Source organism: Trachymyrmex cornetzi, unplaced genomic scaffold (assembly GCF_001594075.2).
Source record: "Trachymyrmex cornetzi isolate Tcor2-1 unplaced genomic scaffold, Tcor1.1 scaffold47, whole genome shotgun sequence".
Taxonomy (NCBI): Eukaryota; Metazoa; Arthropoda; class Insecta; order Hymenoptera; family Formicidae; genus Trachymyrmex; species Trachymyrmex cornetzi.
This window is the reverse complement of record NW_017299509.1, coordinates 2,126,536-2,139,273: the sequence shown is the minus strand read 5'-3', so window position 1 is coordinate 2,139,273 and position 12,738 is coordinate 2,126,536. Positions and strand designations below refer to the sequence as shown.

Below are 12,738 nucleotides of genomic sequence, written 5' to 3'. Positions count from 1 at the left end.
TAAGAGATACACAATAGTATCTTGTGCCAACTACCCGAAAAAAAATGTTTCATATATAATTATACAGGGTGTCTGATAATTGTTCTAATAGAGTTCGTGTAGAGCGGAAAGTCCTCTACCATTTTACAATTTTCACAATAGTTAACAAGATATTAATTGCTAAAAATTGCTGAAAATTGGTCTTCAATAATTTTTTACTCAAATACTATCAACTTTACGGAAAAACTGCAAGAGACAAAAATTGTTTATTTTCTTCTCATAGAGTTCTAAAAATTTTTTTAGAATTTCTTTAAAATTTTTAAATGTATTTTGACGTATTTTTTCATGTTAACAATGAGAAAATGCAATACTAAAAAGTTGATAAAAAATTCTAAAAAAATTCGTAGAGTTCTATGAGAAGAAAATAAATAATTTTCGTCTCTTGCAATTTTTCTGTAAAGTTGATAGTATTTGAGTAAAAAATTATTGAAAACCAATTTTCGGCAATTTTTAGCGATTAATATCTTGTTAACTATTGCGAAAATTGCAAAATGGTAAAGGACTTTCCATCATAGAAGAAAATAAATAATTTTCGTCTCTTGCAATTTTTCTGTAAAGTTGATAGTATTTGAGTAAACACTTATTGAAAACCAATTTTCGGCAATTTTTAGCGATTAATATCTTGTTAATTAATGCGAAAATTGCAAAATGGTAAAGGACTTTCCATCACAGTTTAGTTCGCTCTACATGTCCACGAACTCTATCAGAACAATTATCAGGCACCCTGTATAAACTTATTTATATTATAATTATATATTTGCGTGACACGTAAAATTTGCAAGGATCTGATAGTTTTATTTACCCGATCAGGATGATTTTATTAACAAGAAACATCACCAAAATATCTTCTTTCGATTTTGATGATAAACCTTTAATTCAAAAAACAATAATCTTCTTCAAAGGGTGTTTCACCTCTTAAAAATGAAAACAGGAACAATACAAAAATACGTACCCCTTATTCTTATTTAGACAAGAATATATTAAAGGCTTACCAAATTCGAAGGGAGACACTTCCGTAATGCTATATGCATATACATCAAGACAGGGTATTTATGATGACGATTTACAAGATTTTTTAACTATTAGAAAACAAAGTGGGATCTCTCTAATTGCTTCTACTATGTTCTCGTCATCAGTTCTACTAGAGTAGGAAATAATAAAATTTTATAATTATATATATATATATGTTTATTATAGAATATCGATTATTTTTCATCATGTATGAAGGTACATACATTTCTATTACTCTTACGCTCAAAATTAAAAAAACGGAAATAAGGGGGGGGTAATTAAAAAATACTTTACTGAAATCCTAAGTTAAAATACTATACAAATAAAGACATAAAAAACAATAAAAGTAAATGTTCCACTCATGTTTGAGAACTTCTAGTTGTTTCGATCCACTATACCACGCGTGGAAACCAAAACACAGTAACAGAAATGCCCGTGGAATGCGCCGTTCTCGTTAAAGCACAGAGAAGCACAAAGAGCATCAGTCGATGTCAGAAACTTGCGATGATCGGTTCGACTGTGAATTTTAATAACACAGTACTATAATTAATAAACATATAATATAATTTGCAAGAATTTATAGTATCTACAGTTTTCAATAATTTACAGTTGCGCTGGTTCTTGTGATTCTCTTACAGTTTACGATAGAATCTTATTAACACTGCAAGACACACATAGGTGAGTTAAAATTATTTATATAATATAACAAAAGAAGAGTACAATATAGAACCAATAAAGGCCCATAACGATCGAAGCTGGGTCTTTAATGTTAAGAGTGCAATAAGTTTAAATATTTAGACTATTTTGAAAAATACTTAATTCCTTTACAAGTTAAAGAGCTCTTTACTTTTGAAAAAGTGAGTGTGTGTGTGTTTTAAGTATACTGTATTAAGGTAATATGTAAACCAATCACAATACCATATTATTAAGCATTTCAGTATAGCAAACTACTTTATAATTATAGTGTTGGTTCGACCATACGTCTCTCTCTCTCTCTCTCTGTATCCATCTGATTGTCCATCTGCAAAATTGAAAACGGCTGAACTTTTTCAAATTCTGTTTTCGACAATAAATTCGAAGACTTTAGCTTCACCGTGGCAAAATATAGGTTAAATCAATTGACTGTAAAGAAATCAAAGAAATTAAAGTCAATGAGATTTTCAGTAATACAGGGCAAACCAAATGGCTTAATTTTTTCAAATTTTAGTTTTTCGCTACATTATTTCGTTACATCAGTTACAATGATTTATTGACAATTCGGTTTAAGTCGGTATTCAAAATCAATTCTTATATTTAAGACTGCCTTAAATATAATGTTAATCAGAGAGCTGTATTAGCATCTTAAGACATTACTTAAAATGTTCTTAAAATAAGAACGAACAATGAATACCATCCTTAGTTAAAACTTCGATTAATATCAATCATCGCATCGGCGATTATTTTAAATCTTAATATATCTTGATACATGTATTTTAATGCGATATGCAGATGCCTGTTCGGTCACAATATCTGGAGTAAATATATATATGACATACACATTTATCCGACATCTCACTACAATTACACGAAGCGATCACATGAGTTCATATGTATCCGTTATGCGTAGAACAATGAACTGGACTCGCGTCATAGCGTCACATCGAATCTACGCAAAGCAAATATCGATTCATGAAAAGTACCATATCGAAATGTACTACACGGAACGAGTGATTCTGTGGGTCATTTTCATGTCCGGTGTCATTCGTAAGGGGAGATACTTAGATCAAGACAGATCGAGAACGGACGTGAGTGGATCTGAGAAAGAAGAGTGAAGGGGGTTGCACGTGACTAGTGTTACATACGGGATTTAACAGCTAATGTAACGTTACACCATTGGTCGGGCCTTTCCGGCGCTGCGCTGCTCGGATTCAAAACCGTAGTGGTCTTGGATTTCTTGCGACAATGAAGAAAGTGATTGCGCTGCAAAGGTTTTAAATTTCGACCAGACAACATCCACGAGCTCTCCTCTTTACACACCATCTTTCTTCGATATCAAGAAAGTGTCCACGTCATCGACGATAGAACAATTTACGTCCATTCTTGCGTGATGCCTCGCAATATCGCCGCGAGAGCACTCACGACCGGAAATTGCGCTAAAAAGCGTAAGATAGGGGAGAGCTTATATTTCCCCATTGAGTGATATTTTTAACCTTTAATGATAATGCCTTAAGAAGTAACAAAAGAATAAAAAAATCTTTTTTTAATTGCATATATATATTTATAGTTACACAATATTTATTAATCTTATAAAAATTAACGAAAAACAATTTCAATTTAAACAAGTGCTTTTATAATGTTAAATATGCTTGTTAAATATGTAAAATGATTGATAGAAAACAATGACAAGCAATTTAAATAACTAACTTGAGACTAGTGCTTTTCGTTTATTTATGTTGAGTAAAACTTGTCCTAAAAATATTTTTCTTGTTACAAATTGCAGCAATTATTTAGCAAAGCAAAACAATAAAGATTGCTATGATAATTTAATAAAGATACGAAGAGAGAGGAAAGAAAAGTAACTCGTATCAAATTATCTTGACCTACGATCGGATCAAGTACACCCTCGCGGGTATAAATGCGAGGTCCTTGTACACGTGTACAAGCAATTAAAATTTATATGCATTGGCGGTATACTGCGTCGTGCTCTCCGTGAATATTCTCGGGTGGGAACGTGAATGATAATTATATCCTCTTACCTTGCTGGTAATGCTTTATGCGTACAGAAATACGAATAAAACAAGAAATATAAAACGAAATGCAAAACCGACAGGCGAGATTTTTTATATTAAAGCAACTTAAGTGCGGGAAATCGGTCTTTTTCTCCATCACGTTTAAAAATGTGTATTGATTTTTATTTCTCGAATTAACACTGATATTTCCGCCGTGTATCATACTATTGTGACGAGAAAAAAGTCACCGACGTCTGCGCGGATCTTTCAAATTCCAGACAGTGCAAGAGTAAATATTTGTGAATCTGAACGAGGATGTGCCGAAAGTGTTAAGTGCTGCACTCGTGCCTCATGTATCTGTTATAAAATTCATCGGATGGACTCTACGTTTTCGCCGCCAACATTATTTTAAATATTCTGTCGCAACTGAAAAAAGAATTTGATTGCATTTATTAAAATTCTAATTAAGAATGAACAAAAAATTAGAATTTTTAAATTAAATTTTCTATTATAATTGTAATTGAGATAACCAGAATTCTCTAATTGACATCATCAGAATCTTCTGATTCGTTAATTTTCAATAAGAAATTTGTTTAAATGCATATATCATATCACATTATTAAACAGAATTTTTATACTGTTGCATTATTAATAAAAAATACACAAATAGTTAAATAATAAAAACAGTTACTTCTAAACTTGAAAAGTATTGTGCTATTTTGGATAAGAAAATATAACTTTTAAAAACAAGTTCAAAAAGTCTAGAAAGAGAGATTCAAATTGCAACCGTAAATGAAAATTGAAAAATTCAATAAAAATGTCTAATTTCACTCCATTCTCAACTTCTTTGTTAAAATCACAAAAGAATTGTCTCCTTCTTGATCTCTTTAAAGCGTGAGACACACAGGCGTCACTGACCTATAGCAAATAAACGTACGTTACGCGAACGCTAAATAAACTACTAAACGATATTCCGCGACCTACGTAAATCTATTTTCGTCTAGTAGCACGTGATCCAAGGATAGAAATTGTGGGTGGTTGTCTTGAATACAGAAAAAAATGTCGATAACCCGAAATCCTGAATAAAAATGCAGAAGACGCAATGAAACGAGTTATCATAAATTATGTTTTTAAATGGTTCGGAACGTGTTTTTCCAAACAATATCACGGATCGTGAATTCCATAGATAAATAAACTTAACTGCATAATCTCAAGCGTTCATGGAAAAAAACAATCAAATGAGGAGGAATATGTATATTTAGAAAGACGCTTCACGCGATATAGAGATTACACTGCTCGACAAAATGCAGATTGCAATTTTATTGCGTGCCATAACGATAATTATTAAAGGGGATCCCAAGATAATTAACTGGCCGATAGCGATCATCGACATTGGAACAAGAGAGCATTGAGGAAATCTCCATGATGTTACAATAATTTCTAGTTCGCATTTTTACGTGGGATACCGATGCCGTGAGGTGAAGGACTCTTTAATAACGCTTGTTTACGGAACATACATTCCGTATTTTCTATTGACATCATCGAAAGTTGTGTATTTTATTAAAAATCATCCAAATAATTACGTGTAAAATATAAAATGTTATTAACATTACATCTACATTATTCACGTGATTTTTTTTAACGTAATTAATCGAGTGTAAGATATTTTTGACATTTCAACATTATATTTCCATTTTCATTGTTTTATTTAATGATTTATAAATTAATAAAGCTTGATAGTATTATATACATATATTTATATTCTTTTATATATTTTTCTATTTTTATTTTTTCATATGAAGGAATTTCCGAATAAGGAGGAGTCTCCGTTAATATCTAGCAGTGATTCACTTTTTCCGAGCATTCTGTAATTTCTTCGTCTATCTCGCGGTTTCTCTTCGCACACTTATAAACGACTACAGTTGGTGTAGCTTGTGGCAGAGACAGATTGAACACACATGAGACTGCATGCTTCGACTTTTCTCGCGTAGCTTTCCTCTCTTAGAAACGTCGCGACTGCCGGATGAAAACATCCGACAGGAAATATTCCCGTTGGATCGAGGGGAGGGTTCTTTTTTTATACAAATTTAAACCACAGTTACACAGCAGAAAGTATGGAGGGGTGATGCCACAGACTAACTTTAAATCTTAGGCAACGGGGGGACGTTCGTTAAACGCATGCACCCTTCAGTTAAAAAGATCATGTGATTCCTTGAGGTTTTTTTCTTCGGCCTCAGACTCATGTCGTCATATATTGTTATATCAAATATATTAATAATAATAATAACTTTATGGAATGTGCAAATAATAAACAGGCATGCTAAATGATACATATCATCATTTATACGTAGTATAAATATAAATACAAATATTAATTATAGACAAAAGATAAAACTGCGGTTAAATGCTGATTTGATTCCTAACTTGATTAATATATTCAACATAGCGTAATTTATAAATAAATTAGATGATAAATTAGTGATGATAGTAAATAGAAGGTATCACAAACGTTCGCACTATAAATTGTATTTAATACATATAAAGTTTGATAATGAAAAGAGATAAGAATACAATGCAAATAATTCAGTATAAAATTTGTACGAGCTGTAGTCATTATAAGATAAAAGAAGAGTATTATATGACCGAGCATGAAAAGAAAGAAATTTTAAATCCTTTAAATAAAATGTAAAATATTCTTAATAGAAAACAATTTATTTATTTGTCTGCATTTTTATCTCATCTACTTTTCCTGCATTCTTGGAAAAATATTAAATATATCCTGGCAAATTTCTTAGAAAATATAAAAAATTACAGGTCGTTGCCCCACAATCTTCAATGCCTTACATTCTACGATTTTCCGAAATGGTACGTCAAACGCTTGACTTACTTCCTACACCCAGTGGTTACCTGTTTTCTTTCTCGCGCGAGTCTCTTCCTTGTCGAACAGAGCGTGACTGGGGTGATTTCTCTTCGCGAAAAGAATACATTTCAAGGTCCGTGGATTTATGCAGGAAGCGACAGTTGGCGCGAGAAAGATTTTTAGCATATGTCGGATCTGTAGAAGCCAACACGTGCACCGCGCAGAAATTGAATGAATATGCATTCCATTCATAAGAATCGCTCGGGGTTCGTTGCCTGCTGAAGAAGGAGGACACAGCTGACTCCCCCAACATCGAAATTAAGGCACGTGATTTTGAATGCAAATTAGAAAGACTCCGAATATGTGTTCAAAAAGAACATAATTAGAAATCACGCGAAAATTCATGAAAGAGAAAAAAGGAAACAGTTTGAAAATTTTTATGAATTTCATCAGTAAATTAATCAGAATTTTGAATAAATTGTAGTGAAATGGGAGAAAATAACGTTCTTAGCCTATTTCATTGCAATTTACTCAAAATTCTAATGCACTATGCAAATTTCGTCAACGGCAACGTGTTCGGTGCGAAAAAATTTTCAGAGTCTATACTTGCTACGGCATTTCAGGGAGAAGAAAAATGATTCTTTTGTTGAAGTGTGTAATTTGATATTGATGATTACTATCGGATAGAATGCAAAACGAATGTGGTCGCGTGCTATCGAGCAAATCCGAAACGCATTAGAGACAAGTTAATAACGTTGATACCTGAGTGCCGGGTGCACGCAATTTTTACGACCCGCGATAAGAAACGAAGTCAAGAACGCGCACAAGGTGAAATAGTTTTCGATAACATTATTAGCTATCAGCTTTAATTAATATTACGCATATTGCGTTTTATTCGCGAATCCAAACAAAACCTTTCATCGTACGAGTAGTGTAATAAAACTTTTTTATAAAATTAAATTTTTTTACGGAATTAATGATATTTCATCGACATGAAAAAAACAATAAGATTCTAAAGAAGTTCATTAACAGGTATTCTATTCTCTACGGTCAGTCATGTGTACTGTTAGAACATTAATATTGATTAGGCAGACGTCAAACTAAAAATACTCATGTTAGTCACACACGATACTAAGCTAAATAAGTCACAGCCAATAAGTCTTACGGTATTAAAGAAAACAAACAAAATTTTTTTTTCGGAATACGACAAAGAAAAAAACCATGTGAAAAAAAGCATATGCAAGAAGGACCGGCAAGGAGAAATGATTAAATTATGAAAATCATTTTTACGACGAAAAATTAAATCTTATTAGCCAATGTGTGGCTCACGCGTTATTTGTAAAAAAAGTTCGCCGAAGATTCTCAATATATTTAATTTTAATATAAAGTTTTATATATGTGAAAATATATATATTATATTATAAACTTTTGGCTCCTCTCCTGGCTGAAATATTGGATACATTCATGGCAAGAACTGTTGATTTCAATAAAAAGATGTAAAAAAATGCGTTAAAAATACGTTGTTCTAACATCGTTTGGTTTCTATGTCCATGCACACAGTACAATTGTATTGTGTAAGAGATAATGTACAAAAACCCCTACTTAGCTTGCGAAACAAGCGAATAGTTGCTAGGCGGCGTTTCGGATCACGCAATGTTTCGCCACGCTAGCTTAGTTCTATCTCGAATGGCATCGGAAATCTTTTCTCGTGGTAAAAGATGCAAATGACTTCTTCGCCACGAGGGGACCGTCCGGTAGAAATTTCTTCGGGGCGCTAAGGGCCTGTCCGTTTGCTCGGTAACTCAAGCGGAATAATTACTGGGCATCAGTCGAACCCTCTCCACTTTTTCATACGACTTCTTGGCGGACAGGGATGAGCGAATTTACTCGGGGGAATCTTCTTTCACACAGGTGTCGAGGCGCAGAACGAAAGAACCGCATTATACGCGCGGTTGCGCGCAAGTTGGATTTTTCGAATCTTGCCCGCATTAATGATTCTTTTTTCCTAGTTAATCTTTTTTGCGTCCCGAACTTATTACTTCAACTTCATTTAAGGCACACAGAACCTCGCACAGAAAATATTTTGTACTTGTTAACATAACGTGATTGTGTTCTTTGAACATTTTGTATTAAAGTCGACATTTTTTAGTGTTAAAATAACAATTTATCAGAGTAAGTGACTTTGTATTTTAAAACGTAAATATCAAGATAAATGAATAAAATGTTAATTTAACATATTATAAATATTAAATTTATTGAAAAAATATGCTTCTACAATTTTTTTACAAATTGTATCAGTGTTATATTTTTTGTTAATTTTTTTGTAATATTCATGTTATTTTCTAACATATTTATCTTGTAATAAATTTTACAATGTATTAAAGTATATTAAAATAAATTACACGTAAATTTTAAAATAAAATTACACGAAAATGTGGGTGGACCACCATTTAAGATACATGAAATATGTTAAAAATAACATACATTTTCTAATTTTATAAGAGAAAGACAAGTTATTCTTGCATTAATTCTTGCTGACATAATTACGTTTTTTTTAAATTACTAAAAGAAACACTTGTCGCAAATCATTTATGCAATGTGCCATAACCGTTTTGCAATAACGGTGCTAAAACGATAGTAAATATTATTATTGTTACTCCACATTGTTCGATCGTCGCATGCATTCCACTTATGCAATCGACGGCTCTCTGTAAGATTATTATCATGCAGAAAGCAGAAGTTTGTAATTGTTACGAGGAAAAAAGAAACAATAAGCGCACAGTCGTGTAACACAGACGTGCGTCAACGTATATCGCGCGTAGTCGGTTAAAACTGCTCGTGAAACAGTTAACAACAGGTCGATCACATTGACATCTTTATACTTTTTAATCGATTCTACAAGGTTACATAATTTTTTATACATGAAAAATTATTTTCTCTCAAATATATCAAGAAAGATAAGTCTGACATCAGTGGACCACCGTAATAACGTGAACCAACATCATGCGAATGACTTGACTCGTGGACTAAAAACATGGCCACGCCAAAGAAGAGAAGAGGCTGCGGAGAAGCATCGATTATTGGTAATTTCACAGTGAATATTTTTGCCCCCCGTGACGAAAAATTACAGATTTTTGCCGTAAAACGAGACAATCACGTCGCGTCTTCGAGATGTTCGTACGCTTTGTCGCAGCTCGTTCGATCAGCGGCAAAGAGAAAAAGTCTCGTTGACTGATCGAGGCTAAAGTCAAGGAGCGAGTCTAACGCGAAGACCAGCATCAGACATGAAAAACGTTTGGACGTTCAACGTTCAAGTGCGAGCTTACCTGAGAAAAAAACTTATGCGCGATTTAGTTACTCGTGTTTCCTCGACGGCAATCACGATGCGGAATCCCCCAGCCGTAGGAAGTGCCGTGCCCAAGGAAGGAGAATGTTTTTAAAACTACGTCTCTAGACGCACCGCTGATTCAGCTGTTACCTTTTTTTAGAATTCCTCCTGCGTGATTGCACGAATATCTGCATGTAAGGCTTCTTACGGTCGCACTTCCCGTTGTGTTATCTGTAAAAAAAATATTCTATCGTTAGAGATATAGATATCTCTTCTGACACTTGGTTGAATTGTATTGAAGATACGTACACGGAAAGAACAATTTTTTGCTCAAGTATTTAATTAGATACAAATCTAAAAATAATTTTCTTAGATTATCAAAATAATTATCTAAAACATTTAGAATATGATTATACTGTTACAAAAAAATTTAACAGTCTAACAACTAATATAAGTGTTATTTAATTATTTTGACGATCCAACAAAATTACATATTTTTATATCTGTATCTAAATTTGTAAATGCTTCAGCAAAACGGTAAAAAAAACATTCTTTCCGTATAGTATAACTAATGTCAAACTTTTTTGCGCTTCAAAGTCCGCAAATCTCTATGCTTAATTAAAAAGTTTATATTGTGGCAGTTACAGACGATAATTTCATAATTTTATGAATTATAAACAGTAAAAGTAGTATTTTGCAAATTTCAAATATTCTCGACTAATTTAACTTACAATTAGAATCATATAAGGTATGTCGATTAAGCGCCGTCGAAGATTTTATATTTGTATTGATTTTTCGAGATACTTAAAAAAATGTTAATTTTCTTGTAATTAATATACGTATGTTAGTATAATATTAAATTTTATTTTACTTGTGTAGAGAGATATATGTACCTTGTGTCAAAATAAATAAATACATAAAATATAAAATATATTTTCTAAAATAATTTGAAAAATGTAATTTATAAGTTCCATTCGTCGAATAGACGTATACTTATTTTCATTGGGTTTCTGAATATGCTTATCTCGTTCTGTATTTAATACACGAATATACAAATGCGTAGTATATCAGCTTAATGGGCAATTTCTTATTTTGTTTTGAGTGAACCGTGAAAAGATTAAAAATGCGGAAAGATCAACTATCGCGAAACGACGCAAATTTCTCTCAATTTCGCGTCTTATCATAACAAGCTGCGTTTCAATAAGATACAATGAGTCAGAATAATCTTCGTGTTATGCTCAATCGACGTTCGCCTATCGGATTCTACAGACCGATATACAAGCAGCGCGATCACGTTACTCTTCCCGATGCAAATACGATACCCATCCGGTATTCCTCGGAAAACTACAACCTTGGGCTTCAAGCACTGATAACGTGGTGCAAAGTTGTTAATTAAAGCACTATCATTATGGCATCGCGCGAATTATCGGACGTGCATCGTCAATTAAACTCCATCTCGGCCAGACAATTCCACGAAACAAGACATTAGTCTGGAACGGAAATGCGCGCCCCAGAGTGACGCGATAATTCTCATCGGGCTTCTCGAAGGTAGTCTCAATATGACCTTCTTGCTAATCCCCGTCGTCCTCCTCCTTCTCCTCCCGCCCTCATTTCGCGATCGCAACAAGATTCGCGGAACGTCCCGAGCAATATCTCTTCGCCGGAAAAATATCATCCATCATCATGATGAACAGTTGCTAAAATGTGTCATCGGCATCGGCCGATATAAATTTGCTTTGCAGGATGAATGACCGCGCAATAAAACGCACGGTTAACGGGTTCTTTCGCGCATGCGTTTGCACTGTCGTCCGCACGAGGCCTAAGTGAATCTAGGCTAGTCAGAGCTGCAGCCGAGATGCAGCAATAGAATAGTCTTACCTTGGGACTAGTTGCATGCTAACAGAGAGAAAGAGAGTTTCTCCGTCCGCGACGCGTCTCTCAGTGTTCTCCCAACTTCCGTCGGGTTATTCTATAAATACTGTCAGACAAGAGAGTGTCATTTACATTTCAAGACATTTTGATATCAGCAATTGTGAGGTAAATTAGTTTCAAGTATTCACGAAAAGTAAAAAGGAGTTGCGAACCGTTATTATTTCTCATAGAAATATTTTTAAATCATTTAAGAATCGCTAGAATATTTCTTTAGATTTCGGAGTCATTAGAATGTAGATTGTTTGAATTAACATGTGTTTAAAAATTGATCCTTTTAGAATCCGAGAAGTAGGTCAAAAAGTCATGCATTCCTTTAGATTTCATTTCATACAAAATATGTAAAAATCTTTCATTCTGTTAACAATATAATTTGTTATTTGGAAAAATCGATCGTTAGAGCATTGAGTCCAGTTAAAGCTCTCCGCATAAGTACGTATACATTATAATAATAAATAACAATAATATTAAGACTAATGAGAGTCAGCGCGGATAGGTATTATGGTGCGCATAGGTATTAATTCGTGTAAAATACTTCAATTTGATAGATGATGTGCAGCTTTATTGCGAAATCTTGAACGTTTCTACTCTCTTTGGAATCATCATCAGCAAGTTATACATAATGAACGATCAATGTTGGTTAAACGATCTACTTGAGGTGAGTTACTCACATTTTTGAGAATTATCCCTTCCCTACATATTGTTACAATTTTACAACTTTACATATTAAATTCCGCTTCAGTCTTCGGAACCTGACGGCCTGGAAAAAATTATTTTATATATAATTATATAAAATTATATAAAAATATATATAATTTTATATAATTGTATATAAATGGACATATTTTATATATAATTGTATA

The 12,738-nt window shown here is 33.1% G+C and overlaps 1 protein-coding gene across 4 annotated transcripts in view; it reads left to right on the top strand.

Annotated features, from left to right (window-relative positions):
• The first annotated feature begins 1,548 nt into the window (after nt 1-1,548).
• Nucleotides 1,549-12,738, top strand: part of LOC108765100 (uncharacterized) — a 16,153-nt gene continuing 4,963 nt past the window's right edge. The window contains exons 1-2 of one of the 4 annotated variants that reach the window (XM_018513647.1): nt 1,550-1,587; nt 1,689-1,728. The gene's annotated coding sequence lies outside the window, so the exon portion shown is untranslated. Of the gene's footprint in view, nt 1,729-11,799; nt 11,984-12,423; nt 12,534-12,738 lie in introns of those variants that run through there. The other 3 variants (XM_018513645.1, XM_018513646.1, XM_018513644.1) reach the window with 3 other exon arrangements.